This window comes from Galeopterus variegatus, unplaced genomic scaffold (assembly GCF_000696425.1).
Source record: "Galeopterus variegatus unplaced genomic scaffold, G_variegatus-3.0.2 Scaffold9521, whole genome shotgun sequence".
Taxonomy (NCBI): domain Eukaryota; kingdom Metazoa; phylum Chordata; class Mammalia; order Dermoptera; family Cynocephalidae; genus Galeopterus; species Galeopterus variegatus.
In genome coordinates this window covers 58,891-66,919 of record NW_007735632.1, presented here as the reverse complement: position 1 = coordinate 66,919, position 8,029 = coordinate 58,891, and the positions used below count along the sequence as shown (strand labels likewise).

The window sequence follows — 8,029 nt, the reverse complement described above, 5'->3', positions numbered from 1 at the left end:
CAACGACACACCCTTCACCAGGCCCCATCCAAAGCATGAGCCCCTTCCCTTTTGTGCAAACACCTGTTCCTGTAGAATCAGGATATGAGGAGAGTCTGGCCAGAGTGCACAGACCAGGTGCTTCTGCAACTTGGGTTTCTCTACTGTCCTCAGGACACTGTCACACTAACACTATTAGCCCTTTCCTGACTACTGATAGTGATCACCAAAAAGCTTATCAGGTCGCCTCTCCTCTGGAAATAAATAGGTTAGTATCTCCAAACCTGGCCATCAATTACACACGCACACTACACTCAGAGTGGGAAATAATCCCCTGCTCACAGGCCCAAGGGAAAACACGCTCTTTCCCTAAATTTCTACACGTGGCTTAGCTTCACTTCCCAGAAGATGTCTGCCCTACTGAGTTTGGAGATTTGGGCTGTCATTCATCCAAACCACCTGGGGAATTTCAGTTAACCCGCACAGGAGAAAGACATATGTTCAATTGGAAATTAAATGTCTGATGGATCTCATGATAATACTCGACGCATACAGCTATAAACAGTGCCTGACACCAGTGGGCTCCGACACAGAAGGAACTGCAGTGTACCTGGGCTCAGACCCTGCCATGCCTGACCCAAAGGGGGCCTGCTTGGTGACCAGGCACGTACAGCAAGCAGAGAGAACACACTTGGCCTCTTTCTCCCAGAACGTGACAGAAAACAGAAGTTTCCTTAAGGCCACCACAGGCCTTTTTTAGCAGGCCACATTGCCACTGGCGGGCATTCTCAGAGACAACAGATCTCCCCCATTTACAATGCGTTTTCAAAAACGCAAACACCAGATTCTGCCAGGGCGTCCAGGGTCCCAGGAACTGAAGCCCCCGCATTTGTTAAGGGAGAATCAGAACGGGGGTTTCTTCCTCATTTCGGGGGCTGCTGGCCCTGCGGCCACTTCTCGACCCAGCCAGAGCCCCTGATGGCGGGACGCTCGGAGCCCGGCCCTGGCCCCTACATGAACGCGCCCTCTTGCTGCTATCGACTCCAGAGGAGCGACTCTCGTTCCTCTGTCCAGGAGCGGAAGGAAGCGGAGAGCGGGGCCGTGGGGACAGAGGGGCGCAGCAACCGGGAGGGCGCGGCGCAGGAGCACGGACTGGAACGCGGGCTTCGCCCTGGTACGGGCGGGAGCGGAGCCGCTGGAAAGTGCGCGCGGAGCCCGCTCTCCTCCCGCCGCCCTGGGTCGCCTCCCCGGGCCTTCCGTGCGACTCGCCGTACACAACGCACGCTCCAGTCGTCCCCCTCCAGGCCTTCCCCTCCCTCACGGCGAGCGCTGTCAGGACACGGGCTGAGAGGCGCCCACAGGCCCCGGCGGCAGTGCCCCCGCCCCGAGCGACTGCGCGCGCCCCACGTCCCGCATGCCCAGGAGTGACGGGAAGCGGAAGTGCTCGGCCGACGCGGGAGGGGTCGGGTTCACACCGGCCGTTGTCTCCGCCCCCGAGGTTCCGGGCCTGCGCGGGGAAGTACCCGGGAGCGGGAGGTGGTGACGGTTTGACGGGGACGGTTGGGGGGCCGCCGGGTTGTGGGTTAGCGCCCTGTGGGGTTGAGTGACACGGGCCGTGGCGTGAGGGTCGGGGGCCGGCGAGTGGTGGGTGGAGGGCGTCCTGCAGGGACTGTTTACTGGGTGCGTAGTAGATGCCAGGCCGTTGCCAGTGTTTCTCATCAGCTTTCACAGGGGCGCTGAGAGGTAGCACTGCCATAATCTGCGTTTTGTGGGGGAAGACGGCGCAGAGTGGCTCGGCCGCCTGTCCGGAGTCACATGGGGAGTAAACCCCAGGCATCCTTGGTCTTTGCCACTAGCACTTATCCCTTTGTAACGTGCCCTGTAATTTATTTATCGTGTTTACTGCGTGTAGTCTGTCTCCCTGCTAGAATGTAAGCTCCGCAGGAGCGGAGAACTCTGAGGTTTTGTTCACTGATGTGTCTGTAACCCTGAGAACGGGCACGTAGAAGGCACTCGACTCACTTCTGAAATAACTAAAAGTGGCAGAGCAGAAAATCAGTTGGTCCAGAGCCCGGACTCTTAGCAAGGCCGTGTTAGTTCATTGCCAATCATTGAGCTCTTTACGAATGTTGACTCTTAAAGCTAGAACGAGGCACTGTGCCTTCTTGTGTCCAGCTTTGCTCCATGGAGGGTAGCATGGGGGTTGCTAATTGATTCTCCTGTGGTCATTGTGTTTCCAGAGTCAGAGTACATAACTGACACCGCTGGCCACCAACTTCTGACTCCAGCTAATCTGCGCCCGGGCTTCCTCAGCCTACAGAAGACTCATTTTAATGCCTCAGGAGGAGGTGAGTTCCCTGGGTCGGAGGCAGAGATCTGGTGCTACAATGATGGTCCCAGGTGAGGTGCGTTTCTCTCTGAATCCCTTGGTCCTGCCTCCTTGGGAACAAGAGGGCCTGCCTGGGGCGAGTTGGAGGATAATCCTGATCCCAGATCCCAGATCCAGATCCTCAGGGGAGAGGGAGGAGGCTCACAGTACAGCGGGTCCTAGAAGAGCTGGACCTGCAGGGCCTGTGTCCCACCCTTTAGCCGAGAGAGCAAAGCTGGCTCAATTTTCAGGCACTATCAAGGATCATGTGACAGTGGGCAATTTGTTAACGTGTTGGAGGAGAGACACATGAAAGTCCCAGGTGGACGGAGGCATGTATGCCCCCCCCCCTGTGGGGGCAGGCATCCTGCTGTAGTGCCTGCAAAGGCCGGAGCAGCCTGGGAAGCATCATGACCAGCCACAGACGACTTTGTCCTCTCCTAGCACGTTTATGTGCATGCATTGTGCTCCCTTCTCTTGCCATTGGCTGTTTCTGGATTTGAGTCAGTCCCATAGTATCAACATCGTGCCTGCTTTGAGGGGAAATGCTGACTCTCCCTCCGTCCTGACCAAAGTGCAGAAAATATATTTTATACCTTTAGTTTTTAGAATTTCAGAGTAGTCTGTAGGTATGCTATTGTATTAGTCCGTTTCTGATGCTTATAACAAAATTACCTGGAACTCTGTGATTTGTAAGAAAACGAAATTTATTGCTTACAGTTTCGGAGGTTGGGAAGTCCAAAGTCCAAGGAACACATCTGGTGAGGGTCTTGGTGGTGGCGACAGTGACCCAGTAGTCTCATATGGCAGAAAATGGCAGAGCAGAGAGAGAGAGAGAGAGAGAGAGAGAGAGACTCTCACATGCTCTCCTTTTAAAGCACTCAGAACCGTGCCCCTGAACCCCATTATTAATCCAGTCACTAAGGCATGGTCCAACAATCTGATCATCTCTTCAAGGCTCCACCTTTCAATTAACATAATAGGATTTCCTGCCCTCTCAACACTGTCACAGTGGGGGCCAAGATTCTAGTATGTGGAATGTTAGGGGACACAATTTAAGCTTCAATGAGGTTGGGGGGTGGACATTCAGTCCACATCAGCTATCATCCAGTACTGCTGCCTGGTTCTGATGTTTAACGAAGCTGGGCCTGAGAGCATGACTCGTTGAGCTACACAGAGCTGAACCCTGTTGTCCTGATGCTGTCTGCGTGATCGCTGCAGTATATGAAGGTTGCTCTGCACAGGAGCTCCTTGCTGAAACTTTCTTTAGCAAAACTGCCAAACAAAAAAGAGCATAACAATCACAGTGAAAAATTATGGCAGTGGGGGAGGTGATGGGGCAGGAACAGGGTGGTAAAGGGGCCACTGAAGAGTGCAGGGCACCAGGGGGGTAAGCACACTGGTTTTCGGCTCCACATAGAACTGACGTTGCTGGGCTCTTACCCACCTGCCGCTGCCACCTCCGTGCCCTCTGAGCCCTGCTTTGTCTCCTTGTGCCGAACTACATCAACAGATTCTTGTCATCACAATATGCTGAGTGTCTTTTCACTGCTAGAGTTTAGTGCAATAATAGGTGATTTTTAATAATTTTTAATTTTTACTTCACTAGTAACTAATACGCATTGTCAAAAAATAAGAAAATGCAAGTAAACAAAAGAAGAAAACTGAAATCACCACTCAAAGGTAACCAATGTCAACATTTTAATAAATGCTCCCTGAGACATCATCCGTGTACATACTACTTAACACAGACTGGGTCCCGCTGCACTTGCTTTTTTGTAACCTGCTTTTAAACGTGTTAAGAACTGAAAACAAAGTTTCATTTTAGTTTCAAAGCCCATGCTGTATTCCTGTTTTGTACATGTCATATTTGGTGAGTCCCTTTTCCTGGACATTTAGTTTGCCTCCAAATTTGAATGGCGGAAACGAGTGCAGTTAACGCCTCTGCAGCTTTGTGCCCATTTGTGACTGTTTCATCATGAATAATTGCTTGGAATAGAATTCTGGAGATGGAGCAGGTGTCAAATGGTTAATGTTGTCTTAAGTAGGTGTCTTTAAACTCAGGTCATACATCTGTCCAGTAAGGAAAACAAAATTCCATGAGCAAAACCCACATGATCTTAGCGGAGTCCCAAGGGAACCAGCTGGGGCTCCCAGGCCATGTTTCCAGATCACTGTCCCCAGGGTGCAAGGGTGATTATTATTCAGCTGGTGATGCTGGTCTCATGGCTGTACGCACTGATCTTGACCCTCCTAATTCTGCCTTTGTAGTTCTCCCTCCTTTGTCTGGAGCTGAACAGGATGGCCATGTCCCAGGTGAGTTCCCAATTTACTGCTCTTTTGTTTCCAATGAACTTGACACAGCTTTTAGGAATCTGTGTTGTAGCCTTGAAAAAAAAAATCTGTTGATCCTTTCTGTTCTGGTTGTTTTCTCTTCAACCTGTCATCTACCTCAGGTTTTCCTAATCCTTCCCCTCGCCAGGAGATAGGGGAAGGAAAAAAAAAAAAAAAACCGACAACGACAACAAGAGAATTCTCTATTTCTTCCTGTGGGACCTATATCTTACCTTTTCTTCTTTTGGTTAAGCATACACTTTTTTTGTATGTATGCTTAAATACCTAGACTTATCTTGCTTTTTCTCTTTCTTCACTTCCAGGGCACTTGTTCTTACTCATTACATTGAAGAGAATAAAAGTAAATTCATGTCTGGTGATTTAATGTACATACAAAAAACTTGTAGCCAAAATGTTTCTATTTTTTCTTCCCCCAGTACCACATTCTTCCTCAGAGATACCATCACTGTTACCAGTTTGGTGATGCCATGGTGTAGATGCATATATATCAATTTAATTAACTAAAAATGTATATATGTGTATACACACCTACACGCACATATATGTAGTTTTGTGTATTTTTACACAAATGGCATTACACTCCCTTACCCAGCTTGCTTTCTCCACCTGATTATATTCTAGGTGGCGTTCCTTGTCAGTATATAAAGATTACTTCAGCTCTTATTTCATAGAATGGATGTTTCATTTAGTTATTTCTCCATTGATGGACATTTAGGTTTTTCATTTTTTATATACCTATTTGTTCAATAGGACAAGTGTTTGTGGAGAATAGGCCTGGAAGTTGGATTTTCGAGTCTAAGGAATTCACATGTTAAATTTGCCCTCTCTAACTCTATACTAATTACCACTTTTACAAAATTTTAAAGACCAGATAATCTCTATGTTCGAGGTTTCCAGGCTAATGAAAGATGAGAAGGAATCCAATTCATTTTATGAATCCACTTAACCTTAAATTTGATGAAGACACTAAAAAAAAAATTGTAGACTGGTTTCACTTAAGAATATAGATGCCAAAATTCTAAAAGCATTATCTGAATAGACCATTCATAAATTGAATTGAGTATGTTTTCAAGTAATTTTTACACATGGTAAAAAATTGAAAGCTTTGTTCAACAAAATGAGGAAAATAAATCTCCCTGTCGCCCCATCCCCAACTCTTCTCCTCCTTCAGTTTTTCATACATTCTTCCAGAGAAACTGTATGCTTATTGTTTTAGTCCGTTTTGTGTTGCTATAACAGAAATGCCTGAGACTGGGTAATTTATAAAGAAAAGGGGTTTATTTGGCTTACGGTTCTGGGACAGCTGCATCTGGCGTGGGCCTCAGGCTGCTACTCATGGCGGAAAGTGGCAGGTAGCCGGCGGGTACAAGCAGATCACATGGCGAGAGGAAGCAAGAGAGAGAGATGGGAGGTGCCAGGGTCTTTTAAATAACCTCTTCTCATGGGCGAGATCTCACTCAGGACCCTCACCCCCCAGGGAGAGCAGTAATCCATTCATGAGGGAACCACGTCCATGACTCAATCAGCTTTCAACACTGCCACATTGGGGATCAGATATCCGCATGAGTTTTGGGGGGAAAGCGCATCCAGACTATCACTTATTTACCTGTCCAGACATATAAATCCCTGTTTCTTTTTCTTTTCCTTCTTTTTTTCTTTTTAACAAGTTAGAGTACATTCTGGTTCTTTTCATGAGTTAATGGTCATTCCATTTCACCATGTGTTGATCTACCCCAGGTTTTCTTAACCTTGTCACCATTGACATTTTGGGCCAGATAATTATTTGTGGTTCTGTCTAGTGCACTGGAGGATGTTTAGCGAGAGCGCTGACCTCTACCCTCTAAATGCCAGTACCTCCACCTCACCTCCCTTGTCATGACAATGAGAATTTCTCCTGACATTGTCAAATGTTCCCTGGGGGACAAAATCGCCCAATTTTGAAAACCATAGTATACCCCATTTACAGAAATGGTTGCTTGATATTGGAGTAGCTGAAAATACCATTATTTATTTTTCTTTCACTCAGGGATTTACATTTAAGATATCTCTAGTCTTTTGATTCCATAAAGTGTTACATTTCTTGCTGTGTAACAGAGATGCAAACAAGATTACTCAAAGCAACATGAATGCAGTGAAAAGCCCAAAGGGACTGCACCTCAGCAAGTCCTCTGTTAGGAGAAAACTGGGTACAGCCCCGATTCAAAATTAGCTTCTATTTTTTATTGTAAAGACAAGGAAGTTTCACAAGAAAAATCAGTTGATCCAATCATTTCAAAAGGACACAAAAACATAGGCAATGTGACAAAAGTTATATACGGCTAAGTATAGCTTAAACAATAGAAACTAGTAACATCATTTAAATGAACAACATGACATTCCAAAGTATAATTTGTGAAAAGCTAAGTTGATCAAACTGTGATCATTATCTAATCCAAAATATAACCTCTCCTTAAATGATTTAAACAAGAGTTGCATTCTTATTATTAAATCTAGGTATAATTGTCCCTAAAGTTTCCATCTACAAACAGCTTGCCCATAGCAAGCATTTTTTCACATTTTTCCCTACAGCAATTCTTTAAAATCTCTTAACAAGATCGTTATGTCAACCACCTGTTAGCTCTAAAATCATTGAAGTATATACTCCCACACCTAAACAGTGATTAGATGAGCCATTGCCCACTAGCTGTGGGATGTTGCCCCCTAACCAAGGACTTTTGTCCCATACATGCATTACCTAAAAACCCTATACTAAAAATCAAACTAGAATCAAGATATTTAACCTTCTACAATAAACAACATAGCCATGAATATCCAGATACATTCCAGTTTGTATGTATATGAGTACATATGGTCTGTAAGATAACGTTCTAGAGGTGAGAATTCTAGGTCAATGGCTGTGTGCATCTTTAATTTTGACAGCTTAGGGCTTCTAAGCCATGTGGCCCCCCACACTCACCAGTGTGGTTTTGTTCCTGAGCTGTCACGCAGGAGGGGCAGTTTGTCTAATAGCTACCAGATTGCTTTGAGAAGCCCTCCTACTGCAGACACCTGCCTGTCAGTGTTCTTGGGCACACTGGCTTTCCTGCCTCCTATCCTTCTGCACAGCTGAGTAAACTTGCCAGCTGTGACCCACTAGAACCTTGTGGGTGCAAAATGTCTCACAGTTTAAGACCAACAAGTGTGGGCAAGACAGGATGGGATCCAGAGCACAAACAGGAGGGTTATTGGTCTTTGATGGTAATTAGGGCACTTGTAGAAGTGAGCTCCTATCTGGTGGTGACAAGGCCAAACCGAGACCTTTTCCCGTTATCCTTAGTCAGCTGCCCA

At 46.6% G+C, this 8,029-nt stretch overlaps 1 pseudogene; it reads left to right on the top strand.

The window, feature by feature from the left end:
- Positions 1-1,648: 1,648 nt before the first annotated feature.
- LOC103609356 overlaps positions 1,649-8,029 on the top strand; it is a 19,628-nt pseudogene continuing 13,247 nt past the window's right edge.